At 38.9% G+C, this 13,559-nt stretch overlaps 1 pseudogene; it reads left to right on the top strand.

Annotated features, from left to right (window-relative positions):
• Window positions 1–2,118: 2,118 nt before the first annotated feature.
• LOC110640447 (uncharacterized) lies at window positions 2,119–9,092 on the top strand (annotated as a pseudogene).
• The last annotated feature ends 4,467 nt before the right edge of the window (window positions 9,093–13,559 follow it).

Below are 13,559 nucleotides of genomic sequence, written 5' to 3'. Positions count from 1 at the left end.
TGGGGGTAGGAGGATAAGAAGAGAGGAAAGAGAGAGGAATACCAGATGACAATATCAAAAGTATTAAAATGAGCATCCCTTCTTTCCAAGGGAAAAATGATCCAGATGTGTATCTAGAATGGGAGAGGAAGGTAGAAGCTGTCTTTGATTGTCATCACTATTCGGATGAGAAGAAAGTAAAGTTAGCTGCAATAGAATTTACTGATTATGCTTTGGTATGGTGGGATCAAGTGTTGATTAGTAGAAGGAGAAGTTATGAGCAATCAATTGCAACCTAGGGTGAGATGAAAACTATAATGAGAAAGAGATTTGTTCCTAGTCATTACTATAGAGAGCTACTGATGAGGAACCGGTTGCACCAATTGCACATCAAGGGCCAATAACTAGAGCAATGGCTAAGAAGCTTCAAGGCTTGGTGCATAAGCACATCACCAAGTCCAACCTCTTGCAAGTATTCGGTTGGGACATGGAAGAGAGAAGCAAACCTTGCTGTACATTTCTTTGCATATTTGAGGAGCCAAGAGACCAAGTGGCATCCGTCCAAGTTGGCATACATGTGGCAGCCACGTCAGCAAGTCCATCCTAGTTGGCATCCAATGTGGCGTCCAAGTGGAGTGCCTGGGTGGCAGCACAATTGGCAGCCCATCTCCACCTACCTTTTGAGGATGCTTTTGTCCATTTTGCAAAGATTGGAAGCCATAACTTTGTCCAAGAGCTCCAGCCATGCTTCAACCTTTTATAGGAAAAGCAAAGTTACTACTTTCGGCTTCAAGACAAAACATCTCTTTTCATATTGTCTTTCAATTGTAGCTGCCAAATCTGACCTTCCTATTAATGTTTGAACTTTGTATCTATTTTTAGGAGAGATTGGTCTATTAACCAAGACTTGCACATGTCCCATGGTTGTTGAAATGTCTTGACAACACCAACCCATATTTCTGCCTTCTTTTGTTTCATTTTGGTAACAGAATTCATATGGTAATTTTTTGAGCAAAATTGCTGGAGCTTTGCTTCAAAGTTCTTCTTAGAACTCTCTCTATTTTTCTTAGCAAATTCTTGGCTTGATTTGTTAAGTTTTATTATATGTTCAAGGTTGTTCATCAGCATAGGTGAATTGGTCTTGTTCTTGGCTGTCTTTCTTGGGAATTATATTTTCAGTTCTCCATCTTCAAGGTGAAGGGTTGAAGGTTCAAGGGAGTTTCTTGGCTTGTTTTGAAGACGGTCCTTTGGTCTTTCTTCTTAGTGGAATCAGTTACTAAGGGTAAAAACCGTATCATTTGGTATCAGAGCTTATGCTCTCTTCAAAACAGGTTGGTCATCCATTTTGTTGTGTTCTTGTTTTTACTTTCTCCTTTTTTTCTTCCTTGTGTTTCAGCCTTGAAGGTTCTTCAAGTGTTTTCTGGTGTTTGTAAGGAAATCTGAACATATTCAGGGCTTAGTAGTGAGTTTACACTCAAAACTACTAATCTTAGGGTATATTAGAGGCTTTCTTGCATCTGTCCTTGTTTCCCTAGTTTTGTCACATTTGTGTTGTTTCCTACCTTAAGCCTTTTCCTCACAACCTGGTTATTTGCATCTTTGTGTCTTGTGAAGTGTGTTGTTGAAGTGTTTAGTGTTGGATGTATCTATTGTGTGGTTGCATGATATAAAAAAAAAAAAGAACAAAAAGAAAGAAGAAAAAAAAAAAAGGTGCTAAAGTGTATATTTGGGTGCTGGAATATTTAAGTTCAATATTTCTATTTGGTGGCTGTTTTGGGGGAGGTAAAGCCAAACCAACCTAGAAAATTCTGAAACTTCATAGGGGTGCTTTGTAGGTGAAATTAAGCCTAGAAATCAAATTTGGTGTAAAAATTCTACCGTTTACTTGGTGAACCAAATTTAGCACCTATTAGGCCAATTTGGAGTCCAAAACTTCAAGGTGATTTCTGGAACCTCTAGACTTGATTTTCCCTACAAAAATTATGTCTTGTTGCTGTCCTTAAAACAATTTTACAAAATTCCAACTTTGCCTTTTTTTTTCGGGGAGAGGCAAAAATAGCAAGGTAATTTCGACTCCTATTTCACTTCATTGCTCTAGAGCTTGGTGTCTTCATTTCTTGCTTCGAGTGTCATAACAAACCCTTATTCCACACGTTTTGCTTGAGTTTGTGCTTGAACATATATTAAAACTTGATTTAAACTTGCTGGAATTGCATTAGTTCTGACAAGAACTTGGTAAGCAAGCTTGAGTGGAAAAAGGCATTGAGTGGCAAGAACTCCAAGAGGGTAAAAGCCTATAAACTGAGTACAAACACTTGAGTGACCAAAAATTGAGTGAATTTGTGAGGTTGTTTTCTGTTTTACTAACTTTTTTGTGCAGGTATTAAAAATGTCACAAGAACAAACTAGTGGACTTAATATGGATAATCCTTTTTACCAACAAGCACTTGTTCAACATTTGGAAAGAATTGGTAGACAATTGAGCAACCTAGCTGACCGAATTGAAAGAATTGAGCAGAATAGTGGGAATGGTAGACAAAACACAAATGAGGGGCAGAATAGGGCTAGGGGATCTAGAGTGAACAATGCACCACCTATAGATGATTGGGGGGATGAAAATGATGATGATTCTGATGAAGGGGATGACCAGCACTCTGCTGCACATGATGACCACCATAGACCGAGAGGGATGAGAGGTAATAGGGGTGGAAGAGGTGGAGGCAGAAACTTGAGAAGAGGCAATATGGAGGAAGCAAGAGGGAGAGGGAGAGTGGATGGTAACATTAGTGGGATCAAAATGAAAATTCCGTCATTCCAAGGCAAAGCCAATTCGGATGCATATTTGGAGTGGGAGAGGAAGGTGGATCTCATATTTGATTGTCACAATTATAGTGAGGAAAAGAAGGTGAAGCTTGCAGTAGTTGAGTTTACAGATTATGCCATAGTTTGGTGGGATCAATTGCTCACTAAAAGAAGGAGAAATGGGATGAGGGGTGTTGAAACTTGGGATGAGATGAAGCAAATCATGAGGGACAGATTTGTACCTCAACATTACTATAGGGAGTTGCACCAAAGGTTGCAAGGGCTGGTGCAGGGAAACAAAAGTGTGGAAGAATATTTCAAGGAGATGGAGATGGCTATGACAAGAGCCAATGTAGAGGAGGATAGGGAAGCCACTATGGCTAGGTTCCTAAAGGGGCTGAATCTTGATATTGCCAACATAGTGGAGCTATAACACTATGTAGAGCTTGATGACATGTTAAATATGGCAATCAAGATAGAAAAACAACTAAAGAAGAAGAAAGCATTCAAAATGGGTGTAGGTATGAATTTGGGCAACAATGCTCCATGCAAACCGAATTGGAAGAAGGGTGAAATTAGTGATTCCAAGGTTGTTTCTAAGGAAAAGAAAGAGGAGACTAGGGTTGGAGAAAAGCCTAGTGTGACTGAGAAAGGCAAGCGACAGAATACCTCTAGTGGGAGAACTAGGGATATCAAATGTTTTAGGTGCCTAGGGAAGGGACATTATGCATCTCAATGTCCTAACAAGAGGGTGATGGTGATGAGGCCGAATGGGGAGATCGAATCAGAAGATGATTGAAGTTGATGATGATGATGCTAGTGAGAGTATGCCTCCTTTGGAGGAAGCTAGTGATGCAGAGCATGCCGTGGGAGGAAATATTCGGGTGGTTAGGCGTGCACTAAGTGCACAAGCAAAGGAAGAAGAGGGAGATGCACTGCAAAGGGAAAATATTTTCCACACTAGATGCTTGGTGAATGGTAAAACTTGTAGCATGATTGTAGATAATGGTAGTTATGTGAATGTTGCCAGAACACTCATGGTTGCGAAGCTTGGCATGCGCACCATCAAGCATCCTAGACCATACAAGTTGCAATGGCTGAATGACTGTGGGAAAATTAAGGTGAACAAGCAAGTGATGTTGGCTTTTTCTATTGGAAGGTATAAGGATGAGGTGTTGTGTGATGTGGAGCCAATGCATGCTGGACATATTTTGCTAGGGAGACCATGGCAATATGATAGGAAGGTAGTGCATGATGGATTTAGGAATAGGTACTCCTTTGATCATGATGGACGAAGGGTTACTTTAGCAGCATTATCACCCGCACAAGCTTTTGAAGATCAATTAAGGATAAAACAGACCATGAATGAGCAACAACAAAGAGAGGCCGAGCTAAGAGTGCAAAAAGAGAAAGAAAGAAAAGAAAGAGAGGAAAATGAAAGTGGGAAAAATGAGGAAGAGAAAGAGAAGAGAGAAAATTCCAAAAGAGTGAAACCAAAAGGAAAGGGCTCGGGGCAAAAGGAGAGTTGTGAGAAGAGTGGAGAGAATAAAGTCAGTTTGCTAGCAAAAGCCAAGGATGTGAGGACTGCATATTTTTCTAGTATGCCAATGGCTTTGCTAATTTGTAAGGGAGCTTACACCAATGTTTCTAACCTTGACCAATCCATTCCTAGTTGTGCTTTGCCCTTGTTGCAGGAGTTTGAGGATGTCTTCCCTGAAGAAATACCTAATGGGCTACCACCAATTAGAGGCATAGAGCACCAAATAGATTTTGTGCCTGGAGCTGTAATCCCAAATAGGCCAGCCTATAGAACCAATCCGGAAGAGGCTAAGGAACTTCAAAGACAAGTGGAGGAGCTTCTAGCAAAAGGCCATGTTAGGGAGAGCATGAGCCCATGTGCCGTACCTGTTCTTTTGGTGCCTAAGAAAGATGGGAGCATGCGCATGTGTGTGGATTGTAGAGCAATCAACAAAATCACTGTAAAGTATAGACATCCCATACCTAGACTTGATGATATGCTTGATGAGTTGCATGGTGCATGCATATTTTCTAAAATTGACTTAAAGAGTGGTTATCACCAAATTCGCATGAAATTAGGAGATGAATGGAAAACTGCCTTTAAGACTCAATATGGACTATATGAATGGTTAGTCATGCCATTTGGCTTGACCAATGCACCTAGTACATTTATGAGGCTTATGAACCATGTGTTGCGTGCTTTCCTATGAAAATTTGTTGTAGTGTATTTTGATGATATCCTAGTATATAGCCAAAATATGCATGATCATTTGCTGCACTTGAGACAAGTCTTTGAGGTGTTGAGAAAAGAGCACTTGTATGCCAATCTTAAGAAATGCACTTTCTGTATGGACAAAGTTATTTTCTTAGGATTTGTGGTGAGTGGCAAGGGAATTGAGGTTGATGAGGACAAGGTAAGAGCCATTAGAGAGTGGCCTACACCTAAGTCTGTGAGTGATGTGAGGAGCATCCATGGGTTGGCTAGTTTTTATAGGAGATTTGTAAAGGACTTTAGTACCATAGCCTCACCCTTGAATGAAGTTGTAAAAAAAAATGTGAGATTCAAGTGGGGGGAAGAACAAGAGCATGCATTTAATTCACTTAAGGAGAAATTGTGTTCTGCACCTTTACTTGCTTTACCTGATTTTTCTAAAACTTTTGAGATTGAATGTGATGCCTCTGGAGTGGGTATTGGAGCTGTTTTGATGCAGGAAAGGAGACCGATTGCCTACTTCAGTGAGAAGCTAAGTGGGGCTACATTGAACTACTCCACTTATGACAAAGAGTTGTATGCTCTGGTGCATGCACTTGAGACTTGGCAACACTACTTGTGGCCGAAGGAGTTTGTCATTCATAGTGACCATGAGTCACTCAAGTACTTAAAGGGGCAGAACAAGCTCAACAAGCGCCATGCCAAGTGGAGTGAATTCATTGAAGGTTTCCCATATGTGATTCAATACAAGCAAGGCAAAGAGAATGTGGTGGCTGATGCACTTTCAAGGAGGTACACTTTACATTCCATGCTTGACGCTAGACTTTTAGGCTTCGAACATGTGAAAGAAATGTATGCTAATGATGATGGCTTTGGGAAAGTGTTTGCCTTTTGTGAACATGCTGCATATGATAAATTCTATAGGCATAATGGTTTCTTGTTTAGGGAAAATAAATTATGTGTGCCTAAATGCTCAATTAGAGAGTTGCTTGTTAAAGAATCACATGCTGGTGGTTTAATGGGACATTTTGGGGTTGCAAAGACCTTAGAAATTTTAAAGGAACATTTTTATTGGCCATACATGAAGAGGGATGTAGAGAGAGTGTGTGCTAGATGTGTGGCTTGCATGAAGGCAAAGTCGAAAGTAAGGCCGCATGGTCTATACATGCCATTGAGTGTTCCTAGTGAACCTTGGGTAGATTTATCCATGGATTTCATTTTGGGTTTACCTAGGACAAAGAAAGGCCATGATAGTATTTTTGTTATTGTTGATCGTTTTTCCAAGATGGCTCATTTCATACCATGTCACAAGACTGACGATGCATCTTACATTGCTTCTTTGTTCTTTAGGGAGATAGTTAGATTGCATGGCATTCCTAGAACAATTGTTAGTGATAGGGATGTGAAATTTCTAAGCCATTTTTGGAAAGTCTTGTGGGAAAATTAGGAACAAAACTTTGTTTCTCCACCACTTGCCATCCACAAACGGATGGGCAAACAGAAGTTGTCAATAGGACCGTGGGCACTCTTCTACATGCAATGATTAAACAAAACTTGAAAGCTTGGGAGGAGTGCATACCATTCATAGAATTTGCATACAACAGGTCTATGCATTCATCTACTGGTTATTCACCCTTTGAACTTGTATATGGTTTTAATCCACTAACTCCTTTAGATTTGTTGCCTTTGCCTACTAATGAGCTTGCTAGTTTAGATGGCAAAAGGAAAGCTGAAATGGTGAAACAAATGCATCAAAAAGCAAAGCAACAAATGGAGAAAGTGAATGAGAGGAGGGCAGCCCAAGCTAACAAGGGAAGAAAGAAGATGGTGTTCCAACCTGGTGATCTTGTATGGGTTCATTTGAGAAAGGAGAGGTTTCCTACACAAAGGAAATCAAAACTTCAGCCTAGGAGTGATGGACCTTTTGAAGTGCTAGAGAGAATAAATGACAATGCATACAAGATAAACCTTCCAGGTGAGTATGGTGTAAGTGCTACATTTAATGTGACTGATCTTGCTCCTTTCTATGCAGATGATGACAATTCGAGGACAAATTCTTTCGAAGAGGGAGAGGATGATGAGGAACCGGTTGCACCAATTGCACATCAAGGGCCAATAACTAGAGCAATGGCTAAGAAGCTTCAAGGCTTGGTGCATAAGCACATCACCAAGTCCAACCTCATGCAAGTATTCGGTTGGGACATGGAAGAGAGAAGCAAACCTTGCTGTACATTTCTTTGCATATTTGAGGAGCCAAGAGACCAAGTGGCATCCGTCCAAGTTGGCATACATGTGGCAGCCACGTCAGCAAGTCCATCCTAGTTGGCATCCAATGTGGCGTCCAAGTGGAGTGCCTGGGTGGCAGCACAATTGGCAGCCCATCTCCACCTACCTTTTGAGGATGCTTTTGTCCATTTTGCAAAGATTGGAAGCCATAACTTTGTCCAAGAGCTCCAGCCATGCTTCAACCTTTTATAGGAAAAGCAAAGTTACTACTTTCGGCTTCAAGACAAAACATCTCTTTTCAGATTGTCTTTCAATTGTAGCTGCCAAATCTGACCTTCCTATTAATGTTTGAACTTTGTATCTATTTTTAGGAGAGATTGGTCTATTAACCAAGACTTGCACATGTCCCATGGTTGTTGAAATGTCTTGACAACACCAACCCATATTTCTGCCTTCTTTTGTTTCATTTTGGTAACAGAATTCATATGGTAATTTTTTGAGCAAAATTGCTGGAGCTTTGCTTCAAAGTTCTTCTTAGAACTCTCTCTATTTTTCTTAGCAAATTCTTGGCTTGATTTGTTAAGTTTTATTATATGTTCAAGGTTGTTCATCAGCATAGGTGAATTGGTCTTGTTCTTGGCTGTCTTTCTTGGGAATTATATTTTCAGTTCTCCATCTTCAAGGTGAAGGGTTGAAGGTTCAAGGGAGTTTCTTGGCTTGTTTTGAAGACGGTCCTTTGGTCTTTCTTCTTAGTGGAATCAGTTACTAAGGATAAAAACCGTATCAGCTACATCAGAGGTTACAAAGATTGACTCAAGGTTCTAAAAGTGTTGAAGATTATCATAAAGAAATGGAAATTGCTATGATGAGAGCAAATGTGGAGGAGGATAGAGAAGCCACCATCGCTAAATTCTTGAATGGGCTAAACAAGGAGATTGCTCATATTGTTGAGTTACATCACTATGTTTAGTTGGAGGATATGGTCCACATGGCTATGAAGGTAGAAAGGCAACTTAAAAGCAAGTCAAAATTTGGAGGAAATGCAGATACTTCTTGATCTTGGAAGTCTAACTAGAAGGAGGAGGATAGGAAAAAGGCCGTTAGCAAATATTAGAAAAATGAGGAAAAGGAAAAGGTGGAGAAGAAATTTCTAAAAAGTAAAGAAAAGGAGGTTGCAACTACTACCCGAAATAGAGATGTGAAGTGTTTTAGGTATTTGGGCAGTGGATACATAGCTTCTCAATGCCCTAACAAGAGAGTCATGGTCATGAGAGAAAATGGTGAGATAGAAACCGAGGAGGAAATTGTTAGTGATCCCACATATTCAGGGGAGGAGGATGCACAGGTAGAATATGCTGCTGAAAGAAGTGCCCTAGTGATTATGAGAGCATTAAACACTCAAGTAAAGGAGGATGTAGGTGATGAATTGCAAAGAGAAACAATTTTCCATACATGGTGTCTTATCCAAGACAAAGCTTGTAGTGTCATCATTGATGGTGGAAGTTGTGCCAATGTTTCTAGTACTATTTTGGTGCTAATGGTGTTGAAGTTGATGATGAAAAAATTAGAGCTATTAAAGACTGGCCCATTCCAAAGTCTGCATCTGAAGTACGCAGTTTCCGTGGACTAACTTGTTTCTATAGAAGATTTTTTAAGAATTTCAGTACCATTGCAGCACCATTGAATGATCTGGTCAAAAGGACAGTTAATTTTGTTTGGGAACAAAAACAAGATGATGCTTTTCACAAAATTAAAGACATGTTATGTTCCGCTCCTGTGTTGGCTTTACCTGATTTTTCTAAGACTTTTGAGTTTGAGTGTGACGCATCAGGAATGGGTATTGGAGGCGTTTTAATGCAAAATAGCAGAGCAAAAGCATACTTTGTTTCAATCTTAATGGAGCAGCTTTGAACTATTCTACATATTACGAAGAGGTGTATGCATTGGTACGTGCTTTGGGAACGTGGCAACATTACCTTTGGCCAAAGCAATTTCTCATCCACACAGATCGTGAGCCACTGAAGCATATCAAGGGGCAAAATAAGTTGAGTGGACGTCATGAAAAATGGGTTAAGTTCCTTTAGACCTTCCCATATGTGATTCAATACAAACATGGGATAGAAAATGTTGATGAGAATCAAGCTACATCCACACCAAAGGATTTCATCCAAGGTCCAATGACTAGAGTTAGAGCTAAATCACTTCAAAATTTAATTTGTGAAATCTTAAGGAGCAAGGATTAAAAGTTGGAATGGCATGAAGAAAATTATAAAGGATCAAATTTGATGAAAATTAAGCTTGGAAGTGACCAGGTGTCAAGTGGAGCATTAGGTTACATGGAATAAATTGTGGACATGCATGTACCAGATCCAACCCATGTACATGCATCTGCTGGCACCTTTTTGAAAGAATATTCCTTGCCGTTATAACCACCTCTCTTTTGGACTTAAATGTCCTTATTTGCTACTGTATTAAATTTACTTTTTGTAAAGAGTTTTTAGACTTTTGATGGATTAATTTTTGTTTGGACTTAAAGCTCCTTGCAGCTGTTATTAAAGTAGGGATATTTTTGTCCTTAGCTTTGGAGCCAAGAGACTATAAATACAAGTGTAATGAGAGAGTGGAGGACACACTTTGAATATTGATGAAAGATTGTTTCTGCTCCTTTAGCGAGTAAATTGGTTGTTGCCTTTGTTCTAGTGAAGCTCATTAACTTGCTGAGATTTCTATTTTGCAAGGTTTAATGTGCATAATATTCTTGGTTTATTTCTCTTTCATGAACTCTATTCTTTATGCTCTAACTTTTGCCTGAAATGCTTTCGAGTTTTCATTTCAGCGGGCTTGCTCTAACTTTTGCCAAAGCAGCCCTTTCGGATTTTCCACTTAGCGAGCTCTCTTTTTTTTTCTTTTCTTTTTCTTTTTCTTTTTCTCTTTTTTTTTTTTTGAAATTAGACAATCACCAGGGCATTCATATCAAGCATCTATTCTGTCATGCTCACAAGACATAGATTAAATCAAAACAATGTTGTTCAATTATCTAATCATTTGATGTATCCCTTAAGACACAAGCATTCACAATCATAATTAAATAAGACCTATTCCTAGTTAATGTAATAAAAACTTCTTTATCTATTCAGGTACAGCATTACTCCCTCTTACATTTAGTTGTACCAAATTTTCAACCTTCCAAAGTTAGAAATAAGCTTTATAAACTGCTGAATGGCCTTTTTCAGGTTTTCCATCCAGATCTTGTCTCATCTCTCCTTTTACCTAGACCACCTTTTGTAGATTTTCAATCTAGTATTTTTTTTGCTTTTCTTCTTCTATTTTTTTCTTTAACCCTTACTTTTGCCTAAACCGCCTTTTGTAGGTTTTCAGCCTAGCGGGCCTATCTCACATAAAGTACCATTTGAGCCTGTCTAAATTGACTGGTTCTTGAAATTCATTCCCATCCAGGTCTGATATTCTTACTGTGGTAAGATCTTGTTGACTATATATGGACCATCCTAGCTTGGGTAAACTTTCTTCTTAAATCAAAAGGGATGGGCAGAGTTTATTTCAAAATCATATCTCCCTCTTTAATCTTTCTTGGCTTCACCTTCTTATTAAAGGCTCTAGCTATCTTTCTCAAATAAGCCTGCATACGATACAAGGCTCTCATCCTCTTTTCATCAATCAAAACTAGTTCTTCATATCTCTTCTAGGCCCACTCATTTTCTAGGATCTTAGCTTCTAGCATCACTCTTAAGGATTTGACCTCTTGTTTAATGGATAGCACTACTTTAGCCCCATACACTAAAGAGAATGGGGTTACCCTCGTGGATGTCCTTGTAGTACTACAATAACCTTAAAGAACATAAGGGAGTTTTTCAAGCCAATCCTTTTATGTTTCAAATATTTTTTTTCCAACTAGAACCTTTCCATTCATATGGGGACCACACATTCCTGCATGTACTTCTTGCATTATTTGCTCAGCCTATTTTTCTATCACATATAAGAGATTGTAGAACTGCCCCCTAGCTAAAGTAAGTTGAGTGGCTAATCTATGAATTATTGCTCCTCTTTTATTGGCTGAATGCGAGTATTCTCTCACTTACAGAGACCTCCTTATGTCTTCATACCATTTTCCTTCTCTCTCTAGGTCCACATGTGCTACTACTAATCCTTCATAGCATGAAATTTTACTCCTCATTAGGATAACTAGCTAAGTCAACTTTTGATCATTCTTTTCCTATAGGAACACTAGCTTGGCTTAGGAATCGGCCATCTAATTTTAAGCTCGAGGCATGTGCTTCTTGGTACTTTGCTAACAAGGCTATAAATTTATCTCTTTCTTATTGGATTAAATCTACAGCAAACTATTAGTCTTTAGGATTATTTGGTGTACCCAAATTAATAGAAATCGATTTTGATGCATCAATAGAAACTGATTCTAAATGATTATGAATGTCATGCATATGCCTATTAGAATAAGAATCAATTAAGTAAGCAGAAGGACTGGTCATGTTGTTGATCTTCGCCTTAAAATCAGCATCAAGTATATCAGAAATGGAAACATCAGTATCACTACTGTGAGCATTATGAAAGACAGACTCAAACTTAGGGGTATAGCTTTAAGTGTTTAGCTTTCATATAGTCTTTATATCAATGGTGCTGATTTTCTGCTCTAATTCTTTCACATGTGGTAACCCTTAATCATATGTCAAGGTAATTGCCCCCTCTTTAAAGAACTTAGGAGGTTTTGGCTCTTCTTCCTCTTCTGTTGGCTCATAGCCCAAACCATGACTCGTGATTTGCCCCTTTATTTCAAGAAAAGTCACCAGACCATCTATACTTTCTCCTAAGCCTATGCTAAGAAAAAACTTCATCCCTTTCTTCATAGTAGCCACTTTTAGATCCATCTAGTTTTCATAGATCCCAATAACTTGAAAATCAGACACTAGTGGAACTGAACCATCTAATTGTAATGCAACTATCTCCTCATCAGAATCAGTCCAGACATCCAAAGGACCCTCATCATAGCTAGAATTATCACAAATGTCAACAACCATTATAAACTGAGGTTCATTGGGCTTTTGGATGGGTTAGATAGGTTCATTGGGCTTTTGGATGGATTGGATAAAGTCAATAATTCTGTTAGAGTTATTTGGGGTGATGGAGATCATGTAGAGACCTAGTGTAGGTGGAAATTTTGATTAGGCATGGGGCTTTTTGGTGATTTTCTAGGTCAATTATCCTTTTGGCATTAATTAGATCTTAGATATCATGCTTAAGTTGAAAGCATCAGTCAATATCATGACTATGGGCTTGGTAGAACGGGCAATATTAGTTGATATCATAGCTAGGTGGGAGTGGATTTAGTAGTGGTCTGGCTGCTAGGAGCTATAGGAGGTCTTGAGCTTTGAGACACTCCAAAACTTCATATAAGGGTTGGCTGAATTGAAAAAATCTCCTTGGGGTGTGAGACACAATTTGAACTTCAATAACTTTAATGCCACGTAATTGGCCTACCTCGGGTCCTCTTTATAAAGTTGACACCAATTTTCTCTTCTAGCTCAAACATCTTGGAGTTCAATATTTCATCAAGCGCAACCATAGTTTCTTCCATCTTAAGTTGTGCAGGTGAAATCCTTACTAGTGTCTTCCCTTCCCTAACCCAAGTGAGCTTATTGGAAGTCTCTTTGGTGTATTTTGAGGCTATGTTTGCTAAAAAAAAAAAAGGATTTAAGGGTTAACCTAAGCATGCTATGTACATGAATGCAATGCATGAATGGACCATTTTTCTCTTTTTTTTCTTTTTTTCTTTTTTTTGCCTTTACTTTTATAAAACCAAAACTGAACCATACCAATAGAAACAAAACTAAACCAAAACCAAACCATATAAGCTGAACTAAAATCAGACCAAAGACTGAATTAAAACCAAAAAAAAAAAATCTCCAAAACTGAATCTTCGCCCCCTTATACCTTAAACTCTCATGCGCAGGGTAAGAAAAAAAATCTATCCTAGGTTACAGTGCACAGGACACACCAACAAGGGGTGGTCCAGGACGATCCTTCCCTCACAAACAAAGGATTTATATCCTTAAAGTGTAACCATAAGTAAGCATCCTTTTGCTTAACACGGGTTTTGAAATGGACTTGGGCATATAAACACATTGGGTTTATGCATAGGCCTAAGTTCATCTCAACTATCACTAGAACTTATGGTTTGAATAATAAGGTTATAAATCCAGCACAATAAAAATCTATGGGGTACCTAGGGCTGAAATCTATGGCTCATGGGCTTCATTGGGTAGGAAAAGGGTCACCCATGCGAGAGCTT

Source organism: Hevea brasiliensis, chromosome 10 (assembly GCF_030052815.1).
Source record: "Hevea brasiliensis isolate MT/VB/25A 57/8 chromosome 10, ASM3005281v1, whole genome shotgun sequence".
NCBI lineage: Eukaryota > Viridiplantae > Streptophyta > Magnoliopsida > Malpighiales > Euphorbiaceae > Hevea > Hevea brasiliensis.
The sequence above is the reverse complement of the archived record's forward strand: the minus strand, read 5'-3'. Positions and strand labels throughout refer to the sequence as shown.